This window comes from Bombina bombina, chromosome 1, assembly GCF_027579735.1.
Source record: "Bombina bombina isolate aBomBom1 chromosome 1, aBomBom1.pri, whole genome shotgun sequence".
Taxonomy (NCBI): domain Eukaryota; kingdom Metazoa; phylum Chordata; class Amphibia; order Anura; family Bombinatoridae; genus Bombina; species Bombina bombina.
Window position 1 is genome coordinate 279,255,978 of NC_069499.1, and position 12,335 is coordinate 279,268,312.

At 37.8% G+C, this 12,335-nt stretch overlaps 1 protein-coding gene across 1 annotated transcript in view; it reads left to right on the plus strand.

Moving 5' to 3' along the window:
- The window catches only part of DPP10 (dipeptidyl peptidase like 10), a gene marked incomplete at its 5' end in the record, with an annotated part of 707,293 nt that overhangs the window by 291,880 nt on the left and 403,078 nt on the right, over positions 1 to 12,335 (plus strand). The window lies entirely within an intron of this gene.

A 12,335-nucleotide genomic window follows, 5' to 3' on the forward strand; every position in this document is an offset into this window, starting at 1 on the left:
CAAATTAAATAATAGAAGAAAATTGGAAAGTTGCTTAAAATTGTATGTTCTTTCTAAATCATGAATGTCTAATTATGGCTTTACTGTCCCTTTAAGTGACTGTAAATTTAGGAATGAATGTTACATAATTTAGCACTATGCACTAAAGATGACCGCTTTTCCGGGGTGGGAGCACATGGTGTGAGTAGGCGTGTTACGCGATTTTAAAAAAAACTGCAGCGCCAAAAGTATGGCGATGCAGGTAGGGTAATTATAAATTTGAGGACTTAAATCTTTAATTTCCTTTATTTTTCACAGGTATGGCTATCCTTGTGTTACAGAATTCTGCACACAGTGATGATTCAGATAGAACATACAATTTTAAACATCTTTCCAATTTACTTCTATTGTCAAATTTGCTTTTTGTCTCTTGGTATCCCTTGGTTGAAAAGTATACCATACCTGGGTAGGTTCATCAGCTGTTGGCTTCACATATGACTCTTGTCTTTGGCTCATAGTTGTGTTCAGCTAGCTCACAGTAGTGCATTACTGGAGAATGAAGCAAAATTGATAATAGAAGAAAAATTGAAAGTTGTTTAAAAATGTATTTTCTATCTTAACTCTTTAAGGACAAGGCCATTTTTCAATTTCTTTCCCTTAATGGCTATTTTGACATTTCTGCAGTGTTTGTGTTTAGCTATAATTTTCCTCTTACTCATTTACTGTACCCACACATATTATATACCGTTTTTCTCACCATTAAATGGACTTTTTAAAGATACCATTATTTTCATCATATCTTATAATTTACTATAAAAAAAATATAAAATATGATGAAAAAATGGAAAAAAACACACTTTTTCTAACTTTGACCCCCAAATCTTTTTACACACCTACAACCACCAAAAAACAACCATGCTAAATAGTTTCTACATATTGTCCTGAGTTTAGAAATACCCAATGTTTACATGTGCTTTGCTTTTTTTTTTTGCAAGTTATAGGGCAATACATACAAGTAGCACTTTGCTATTTCCAAACCATTTTTTTGTTTCAAAATTAGCGATAGTTATGTCAGGAATCCCTGAATATCCCTTTACATGTATATATTATTTTTAAGTAGACAACCCAAAGTATTGATCTAGGCCCATTTTGGTATATTTCATGCCACCATTTCACCGCCAAATGCGATCATATAAAAAAAATCGCTAACTTTTTCACAAACCTTTTCACAAACTTTAGGTTTCTCGCTGAAATTATTTACAATTAGCTTGTGCAATTATGGCACAAATGGTTGTAAATACTTCTCTGGGATCCCCTTTGTTCAGAAATAGCAGACTTATATGGCTTTGGCGTTGCTTTTTGATAATTAGAAGGCAGTTAAATGTCGCTGCGCACCACACTTGTATTGCCCAACAGTGAAGGGGTTAATTAGGGAGCTTGTAGGGTTAATTTTCACTTTAGTGTAGAGATCAGTCTCCCACCTGACACATCTCACCCCCTGATGCCTCCCTAACCCCTCACAAACAGCATCACGGCAATACCTTGAAAGCGGCTGGAAGCGATCATGATCCCTTCCCGCCGCTTTAAACCCCTAACGACGTACAGGGTAAGTCGCTGGTCTTTAAAGACCAGTTTGTGTATGACGTACCCTGTACAACGTGTGTCGTTAAGGGGTTAATCGTGAAAGAAAAATAACAGAGTGGAAAAGTTTCAAATTTGTTTTCACTAATGCTCTCTCAGTATTTTCAAATGATCTCTTGCTGTTTCTTGGCTGTGTTTTGAATGGGACCTGATATGATGATCTCGTTCTATTATCAGGGGTTAAACAGAAGGATACAAAGTCCCTTTATTATCTGTTGGCTCTTTAGCTAAGGCAGAACCACATCATGTATACAGAGAGGACTCAAATTCTGCTCATGTTATTCAAACGATATTAAGGAGCAGATTTATTAAGCAGCGGATGCTGCTTATCCCGCACAATCTTTTCGGTTCACCGGGAACACGAGTTAAAAAGCAGCGGGCTTAAGACCGCTGCTCCTTAACATGTTCGCCACCTCTGAGTAGGCAGACTGCTAACACCCCGATCATATACGATCGGGATTGATGATTGGCCTTGAATGTGCAGGGGGGCGGCATTGTACAAGCATTTCACCAGAAATGCTTGTGCAGTGATAAATGCCAACAGCATATGCTGATGACACATGTGACAAGTCAAGTGTGCACATTTCTTTATATCTTTACAGCCACCTTCTATAATAGTTCCATATTTTGGTGAATTTTCTCTTGTGCTTACATTTCTCTTCATTTCTATATATTTATCTCTTCTGATCTGAAGATTCATTTGATTGCATAATATGAACATTTTTATATTAATTATTAAACCTCACACACTATTTCCCTGCACAATATAGACCATTGTACATGCTTTATCTTCCTTTATTATACAGACCATCCCTTTAAATTAAACTGTAAACAGAATGTATGAAAGATGTTACTGCTGAAGGGAAATGGAAGAATTCCAGCAGCAGATGAGTTTCCTCTGAGTTATGGAGGATAGAGAGAGTCACTAGATCACAAACAATCTGTATAAGAAGGCGTCCTGTCTCTGTGGAGGGGGATGAGCAATTCTTTCCATTAATTGAAAAATTCCTTTATGCAATGCACACACAGTGCAGGGCCGTACACAGGCTGGGGAATAGCTTCAGCTCCATGGCAGTCCCTTGGGATGCTTTTTACATAAGTGCCCTTTGTGCCCCACTTCATTCTGTGCTCCATTGTTATTATGCTCCATACTCACATACTTTACTTGCACTAAATGGGCACTCAAGTCAAAATTAAACTTTCATGATTCAGATAGAGCAGGCAATTTTTTTTTTTTTTAAAGCCTTTATTTATTAACCAAGATAATATCGAGAACAAAGAAAAACATTGAACATGTAGTATAGTCCAAACATTATACATAGATTTTTCGTTCAATACTGTATTTAACTGTATATACGTTTATATTTCAACTGAACATTATATTGATATAACATTTTCAGCTTACTCATTGACATTACTTGGAGTTTTTATTTTTACCCCCCCTGAACCCACCCCCCGTATACCCCCCCTGAACCCACCCCCCGTATGCCCCCCCTGTGCGGAGAAAAAAAAAAAAAAAAAAAAAAAAAAAGAGAAACCACTTCTACCACTGCTCTCTTCCCTCTCAGTATCTACCAATTCCCTAACAAAACAATTTCTGTATTCCTAAAAGGAAAGATTATATGATTCATTTCTACCACTGAAAATATTCTTAAAAAGACTGCCCATTTATCGAAAAATCTTTTGATGTCCTGATCATTATTTATATCCGTATCTCTCTGTTCCAAAATGCATTGCTTTTTCAAGCAATTTTTAATCTCAGAGATGCTTGGAGTTACATGTTTTTTCCACTTTTTACAGATTAAATATCTGGTAGCGAGGATAGTAGAAGTTACTATTCTTTCGTTGTCCAGTCTACCATGTTCTTTTTTTAGACAAAATATTATCTGATACAATGTTAATGAAGGACACACTATCTTTAACACATTCTTGAGCCAATATTCGACTTTGGCCCAAAGATTGTTAATCCGTGGACAATACCAGAACATGTGAGTTAAATCGGCTGCCTGAAGCGAGCATTTAGGGCATTTATTAAATCCACTGTTGACACACTTAGCCCCTCTCTTAGGGGTAAAGTATGCCCCGTGTAGGAGTTTGACATGTGCCTCTCTCCAGGTTGCAGACAATGTTGTTTGAGCAACTTTCTTAATTGATAATTGAATAGTGTTTGTTTCAATATTACTTTGTGGGATTGATAAATTCCAAAATGCAGCCAGGTTTGCCAACACCGACGTTCCTTTATTTATACTCAGAGTGTAATAACACGGTGCAATCGACATATGACCAATTTTTGTTAGAGCCAGCCAATTTTCCAGTATACCTAATCCCCATTCCAAGCCCGATTTCCTGATTAGGTCTTGGGCAAAGTGTCTTAGTTGCAAATATGCAAAGAAGTCCTTATTGGACAGATCAAAATTCATTTTTAAGTTGTGAAATGTTTTAATATATTTCCCTTCTATATCTATAATTTGAGATACCTTTGTTAATCCAGCTATATGCCATTTTCTAAAGACCTGCGAATCCAAGCCTGCTTGAAAAGTGGGGTTACCTATTATAGGTAAAAAATGTGATGCTCTTTTATTAATTAATAGAATGGATGATATTTTATGCCAAGCTTTAAGTGGGTTAAGAATAGTTTTAAATCTTTTAATTTCCGCTGGAATTTCCTTTGGCTCTAAGTGTGTTAGCGCAGCTAAAGAATATGGATAGCAGACACTAGACTCGAGATCATTATTTAATACATAGTTCTTAGACGAAATCCAATCTACTACATTACGAGCTAAGAAGGAAAAATTATAAAGCCTTATATCAGGTAAGGCAAGGCCTCCACTTTCTCTTGGTACTGAAAGTTTCATACGAGATATTTTTGACCTTTTATTCTGCCACATGAATTGAGTAAGAGAAGTATTTATCGACCTAATATCCTTTCCTAGAAGAATTATCGGCGTATTTTGGAGTATGTACAATAATTTTGGAAGAAGGGCCATCTTAAAAAGGGCTATCCTTCCAGAGAGTGATATTGGGAGTTTTTGCCAGATCAAAAGTTTTTCCTTGATCGTTTTTATTACTGGGGGGATATTCAAAGCATATAAGTCTGAACTTCTTTTCGGGATATAAATTCCTAAGTGTTTAAAAGAGTCTATTACTTGGTGAAAGGGGGTTTTCAGTATGGAAGTACTATTTTTCCTCAACCAAAGTAACTCTGACTTAGCCATGTTTACTTTATATCCGGAAAATGAGCCGAATTGTTCCAAAATCTGAAAAAGTTTTGGTAAGTTTTCTTTGGTATTTGCCAAATAAAGCAGCAGGTCATCTGCATAGAGGGCGATTTTTATTTCAGTGTTGCGAATTTTTATACCATCTAAAAGATGGCGAATTTTAATTGCCAAAGGCTCAATGGAGATATTAAATAAAAGCTGGGAGAGAGGACAACCCTGTCTCGTCCCTCTGCCTAAAAAGATAGGAGATGAAATAATATTATTCACTATCAATTTTGTAAATGGCTGTTTATATAAATTTTCAATAAATTCCAAAAATTTACCCCTGATACCGAAATGCCTTAGTGAGGTTTTAATGTGATCATAAAATATAGAATCAAAGGCTTTTTCAGCGTCAATAGAAATAATGGCAAGGTCAGGTTTGTCCTCTCCCCCGTTATTTGATTTAGACATAACCTCATAATATTCCGTCACCTGTAGTACTTCTCTGATTTTTGCAGCCGAGTTACGATTATTTATAAAGCCTGATTGATCAGTATGAATTATCTCTGAAAGGATCCCTTGAAGTCGGGATGCTAAAATCGCCGTGAGAATTTTATAATCCGAATTTAGCAGAGCAATTGGTCTATAAGATTCTTTACAGTTAGGGTCCTTTCCACCCTTTAGTATAAGAGTTGTATATGAACTAGAAAATGAAGAAGGGATACAATTACCTTTTATAAAAAAAGTATTAAAAAGAGTACAAAGATGTGGGGTAGCTTCGCTGGACAGAATCTTATAAAATTCATTCGGAAGACCGTCTGGGCCTGCTGCTTTATTCAAAGAAAGTTCAGATATTATTTTCTCTATTTCTTCTATAGAGATAGGAACATTTAAACTGTTGGACATCTCTATTGTTATTTTGGGATGTTTCAAATCCCTCCAGAAGTCCAAAGATTTCTGTGAATCGCTTGTTTTAAATGAATACAACTCCTGGTAATATTCAAAAAATGCTTTTGAGATGTCCTCTGGTTTAGAGATTAATAGCCCCTTATTATGTAGTTTATCTATTACAGATTGTTTTTTCTCATTTTTAATTAGTTTAGCCAGCATCTTGCCCGATTTATTCCCGTATCTATATAACTTGGCCTCCATTCTTAGTTCTCTTTGTGTTTCCTGTGCCAGTACAAAGGTATCTCTCTCATTCTTTGCCTTTACATATTTTGCCCAATTTAATGGTGTTTTATCAAGCAAATATTGATTATAAGTATTAGTCAGACATTGACATGACTCCTTTTCTCTGAATTTAATTTTTTTTTGTAAAGCAATGTTATATGAAAGTATCTCCCCTCTCATTACTGCCTTCGCAGTATCCCAAAATAGTTCAGGGCGATTTAGAAATTCTTTATTGAAGTGTACATATTCCTTGTATTTATTTACAAGCCAATTCTTGAACTTCATCTCTGACTTCAAATAGTAAGGGAAAAAAAAGCGCGATACGGCGGGATGTGGATGTGAAAGCTGGAATTCGAGCACAATTGGTGCGTGATCTGAGAGGAGAATTGACATTATGTCTGATTTTACCCCATTCATTAACATACGTTCATCAATTAGGAATATGTCAATTCTAGAGAGAGTTTTGTGCGCCTTCGAGAGGCAGGTAAAGCTCTGAATAGAGGGATTTTGATATCTCCAAACATCTCGAAGCGCTAGGTTTTGCATGATTCTTTTAAACATCTTACACTCTAGATTATCTTTTTTTTGTTTCAGCTGTTTAACTTCTCGCCTTAACCTATCAATTGGGCTTTGTGGAGCCATGTTAAAATCTCCTCCGAGAATCAAACATCCTTCTGTGTAAGCTAAAAGTTTAGACTGTAGAGAGATCCAATAATTTGGGTCAAATACATTAGGGCCATATGTATTGCACAGTGTATACATCCTCTGAGAGATCTTCACCTTTAGCATGACATATCTCCCCGCTGGGTCAGCCTCAAAGTGTATCACTTCAGTGTTGATTTTTTTCCCAATTAATATTGCTACCCCCCTCTTTCTCTTCACACTGGGTGCGAAATATATTTCCTTTACCCAAGCTGCCTTGAGTTTTAAAGATTCTTCTACTGATAAGTGGGTTTCTTGAATAAAACCAATATCGGTCTGAATTTTTTGGAGCTGAGTAAGGATTGCCTTTCTTTTAATAGGAGTGGTTATGCCACCCACATTCCATGAGACTATTTTACATTTATTACTACGTGCATTCATCTATATGTAAAATTTCGTCTATATGGAAAAAAAAAATGAAGAGCAGGAGAAAAGGAGCAGGGGAGAGAGAGAAAGAAAGAAAGAAAGAAGAAAAAAAAAAAAAAAAAAAAAAAAAAAAAAAGGGATAAGGAAAAATATATACATAAGTAAAAAATATATAGATCCTCTCTGCACAGGGGGAAGATAAACACTTAAGTTTACGTCCATACAAAGACCCATCAGCCTGTACATAAAAAAAAAAAAAAAAAGAAGAAAAATAAATAAAACCCACATTTTAACCATATCTAGGGCCTGATTCTTACACTCAATTATTATCAAGCCGGGGAATCTAGTGTTTTATAGAAGCTCTCAGCTAGATGTGCTTCTTCAAAAAAATGTACAGTATCGTTAATTTTAACCTTTAATTTATGAGGGAATATTATAGTTGCCTGATATCCTCTTTGTATAAGCCTGGTACAAATAGGTGCAAGCTCCCTTCTTTTAGCTGCGGTTTCAGCGGAGAAGTCCTGAAACATAAGAATTGTAGTACCTCCAACTTTAACTGGCTGTTGCTTACGAAAATACTGAAGTAAAGTAAGCTTGTCTTGGAAGTTTAGCAGTTTGGCTATAACCGGCCTAGGCTTGGTTCTAGCTTTGTTCTCTATACGCAGTGAGCCTATCCTGTGCGCTCTCTCCACTGAAATAGGATATAGAGTGGGTGGTAGTTTTAAGATTTTAGGCAACATTTCTGATATAAAGTTAACAAGATTGTCATATTGCTGATCTTCTGGAAGACCTATTATTCTTATATTATTTCTCCTAGCGCGATTTTCTAGGTCCTCTAGCTTATTTTGTATTTTTTGTATGTTTGTACTCATAACCTCAAGATTAGAACTGTGCATTATTGTTAGGTCTTCTAGATCCGAGACTCTTTGCTCGGCTTCCTGCAGCCTATTGGAGAATTGACGGACTTCCTGCGTTAAAGAGCAAAGATCTTGTTTAATTTCGGCTCTAAGAGCCTCAAATTTGGGAGAGAGCACATCAGATATTTTAGCAACAAGGCTCTGAATATTGATAGGTTCTTGGACCCCTGGCATATTCAATAAAGCTGTTTGTGTATCTGTGACTGTCGCTTGGTTTCCTTTCATTTTTCTGTCTCTCTGTCTCGCTGCCATGGCTGGAGAGGGGATCTTGGGTGAAACGTGAAGGAATTTATCCATGTGCTAGTAGATGCAAAATTATGAACGAAGAAGGAGTGATTGTAGTGAAAATTCGTGAAATTAGTGCCAAAATATACGTGATTATATATTAAGAGCAAAGAAGCATTCGCAAATAGACAAGTGAGGATAGGGTTGTGTAGGTGACGATAGGGTGAGGAAGGGAGAGAGAAAAAAAAAAAAAAAAAGGAAAGAGACCAGTGATACTTAGTTTGTTTAAGTGAAGAAGTCCAACCACGGATGCGAGGACTAGAGAATAATGTAGTCACGAGACTATGTCACGTCGAATAACCAAACCTAGGGGTAATAAATCTGGTTTTTGAAAAATCGCCCTAATTCAATATCTGCGACTTAGAGTACAAGAAGGCATTATTAGTAACATCAGCAAGCATATCCTGTTTAATCTAATTTTGAGTTCAGCACTGATGTTATATATAAGAGAAAAAATATACCTTAGGATATATGGCTGTATATAATTATAGTAAAATGAAAAGGGAGATACAAAAATTATTTCACCTAATTAAACATTAAATCAGGGTTTTGAAAACTACGTCTCTGCCTCTTTATATCTTACTCCTGAGGCCCTTCTTATCTTATTACCTCCCTTGTCTAATTTAATACACCTTTACCAGCAAGCTGTGCCAGACTTTAGTTGACACAGAGCATAAGCATATGCTTGGCTGATATTGTTAACCCCTTCAACAGCAAAATATAAATTAGTTTACATCAAAACCCACAGAGTATACAGAGCACTAAATTCTCTTTCAAAAAATTAGTTTCAAAGCTAAACAAAACAACAGTTTCTCTGTAACCTTCCTAGGTTATGTAATATTTTAACCTCTAAAAGTTGTGTAACACCCCCCCATATGCATTTTGTTTCGATATATTGTAATTCCTCATAAGACAGGTTTTTATCTCTTTGTAAATGTCAGTTTATATAAGACTGATACTAGGCTATGCCTGCCTCCAATAAGAAAAAAAACATCAAAGAAACAACAAAAGACAAAGCAGATTCCATTATATACATTGCAATGTTTAGGCTAGAATCTATTCATTACTAACTAGTAAATTGTATCTGAGTAAAGTTAAAAAAAAACAAAAAAACAAAGTGTTGCATTATCAAAGAATCATTCACTTCTTGTTTGAGGTATTTATATTGTAGCGGGGCCAAACATCCTTTGCTTCAGAGAATGTCTTATATAGAGCCACCTTGCAACTTTTCTATGATAAAGTCCCTAACTAGATATATTTGCAAAGTTGGCTACAGTACCTTCCAGCAGGTCTAGTTCTGTTCAGGGGGGAAGAAGCAACCTTCCCCTGCAGCTTTATCCCTCAGAGTCTGTATGCATAGGAGACTGCACCGGTACTTTGCTTTGTTGAATCAGCTCCCAGTAGCAAGCGGACCAGGCACTTGGAACTAAACAAGGAGCTTTCTCCCTCCTCAGAGGGAAGAATATAGAGAGGAACCCAGCCTGGGGCGGTGATCACTCCGATACGCTCTGATGGAGAAAACAAACCCCTAACCTCCTCTCACGCAGCACCGGTGGGAGAGGAGGAGGGGAAAACCAAATATGGCTCCGGGTGATCAGAGCAGAAAGACAAGCCGGGTAATACCTCAAGCAGCGGCACCGAGTCGACTCCGCCCGCTCCACTCCAAGTGACGCGCGTCACAACAGGAAAGGGCCACTGCGTCTCCCTCCTAGGAGCTCTCCGACCTCGGATGATAACCTTCGCAGACCAAGCTGTAAGTTCAAGGCTTCGGGCCTTCTTGAAATCCACTATCTATTTAGGTACAGCTTTCAGCAGTATGTCAGCCCTGTGTTTGTTTCCGAAAATGTTCACTTGGGGCTTTTAATCAACTGCTTCCCCATTCATCAGCTCCGTCTCAGCGCGTCAGTAGCGCTTGTGTTATGTCCCACCGCAGCCTTACTGAATCCTAGGCAGTGCACATCCCCTCTCACACAGCACCAGTGGGAGAGGGGGAGAGTCCATCGCGGGTGAAACTGGGGATAAGGATAAGCTGCACTGCTCTCCTCTTTCCGCACAATACCAGCGGCGAAAGAGGGGTAAAAGGAGAAACCCCCAAAAATCCTCAGGCGATGCCACAAGATTTAGTCCTGCAAAAGAGGAGGTAATCCCTTCTAGCCTTGGCGGTATGTGGTCCGGTCTGAGGGCAGGGGGCAAGGAGAGGTGAGGAGTCAATTACAAGGGATCTTCTAAGAGAAAAAAGAAGGGAGAGGGTAGCGGCAGATATCTATCTCGGCTCGCTGTTTGATCCTTTTCAGATAGGTATGGTGTAATATAAGCCCATCACGAGTAGATGTTGTGCATAAGACTCACCTCCTCTCACGCAGCATCGGTGGGAGAGGAGGGAGAGATAAATGCAGGGTTTTTTTTTTGAGGGCTGTCTTACAGTAGCGAATATGAAGAAAGTATAAGTAGCAAGTCTTTACAAGCTGAAAGTATGTCAGCGTAGTGGGTTGTTTGTTCCACTACCAAGGCTCCGGTAGCGGTGTAAAAAGCTGTCTGATTAGCTAGCCCAGCATCTAGGCTTGGCACGGGAGAGCTCCGCCAACAGCAGTAGGACTGGAGTACCAAACGCTTAGCACCTGCGTTAAGCTCCTCCTCCGGAAACCTCTCAAGAGCAGGCAATTTTAAACAACTTTCCAATTTACTTCCATTTACAAACTGTGCACAGTCTTTTTATGTTTACACTTTTTGAGTCACCAGCTCCTACTTACATTTGCAAGAATTCACAAAATAAAAATATTTTCGATTGAGATTGGCTGATGGCTGTCACATGATGCAGGGTGAGAGGAAATCTACATAACTGAAATGTGTCAGAAAAAAATCTACTACTTATTTGAAGTTCAGACTAGGGGGTCAATTTTTCAAGCTATAAAGACCACTGCTCCATAACCTGTCTGCCTGCTCTGAGGCGGCGGACAGAAATCAAACCAATCGAATATGATCGGGTTGATTGACACCCCCTGCTAGCGGCCGATTGGACGCAAATCTGCAGGGGGCCGTATTGCACCAGCAGTTCACAAGAAAATTCAGAGGTAGCGGACGAGCTAAGGAGCAGTGGTCTTATGACATTTTCAGCAATCTGGAAAGTGCGGGGGTAGATAGCAGCATCCGCTGCTTCATAAATCGTCCCCTAGGTGCTATTGCATTGTCTTTTTATCATGCATTTGTTGATTATGAAAATCTATTGTATTTACTGGTCCTTAATCAAAGGTTCTGTACTCTGCCAATCCTGGACCCTATGCGCTATTCATTGTTGACACTGTGATTTAATAACCCTATTCTGTACGCCATGTGCCCCTGGAATCTGGATTCTGCTGATCAGATCCTGGCCTGTATACTCTAGTCACAGCAAGTTGTATGATCTATTTATTCTGTTCATATTAGTCTAGTTGTCTGTAATACTAATCTTTGTGAGTTGTTTTGTTGGCACTTTACAAAGTATAAGTTTTAAAAATGTGAGCATATTATTTTATTTAAATGGTAAAAGCTCGGTACTTTTTATGCTAGATATTGGTTCTACTTTACTTGGAAGTCTGGGCTCTGTGCCTTAACTCTTTGACTTGAGCTATTTACTGTACTTACAAGATTTAAATTCTGTAATTTACATCCACGCCATGGGTTTTGTGTTTACGTACAAGGTGCAAGTTTGATCTTTCTGTTTACTTGAAATGCGTGATCACTGTGCTTTTGAGAGAAGGTCTGGTTTTGTTCAGTACTTTGTGTTTTACTTTCTGATTGTTCTATCCTTACAACAGTTTATTTGCATAGTTTTATAAAGTGCAATAAGCTGTTTTCAAATTCAGAATGAGTCCAGTGAATCAGAAAAATACACTTTTTTCCTTTTGTTTTCAAATGCATTTGCACCATATTAACTTATTAGTTACTTTGCTTTGAGACCCTCTACCAACTGTATTCCAATCCTATAGAAAACATGGTTCACATCATTTCCTATTTTCCTGAAGACATTTTACCTTTTTTGCATGGGTTTATTTTTTTTGTCCACATTGTGAATCCCACCCATATATAGTTCACA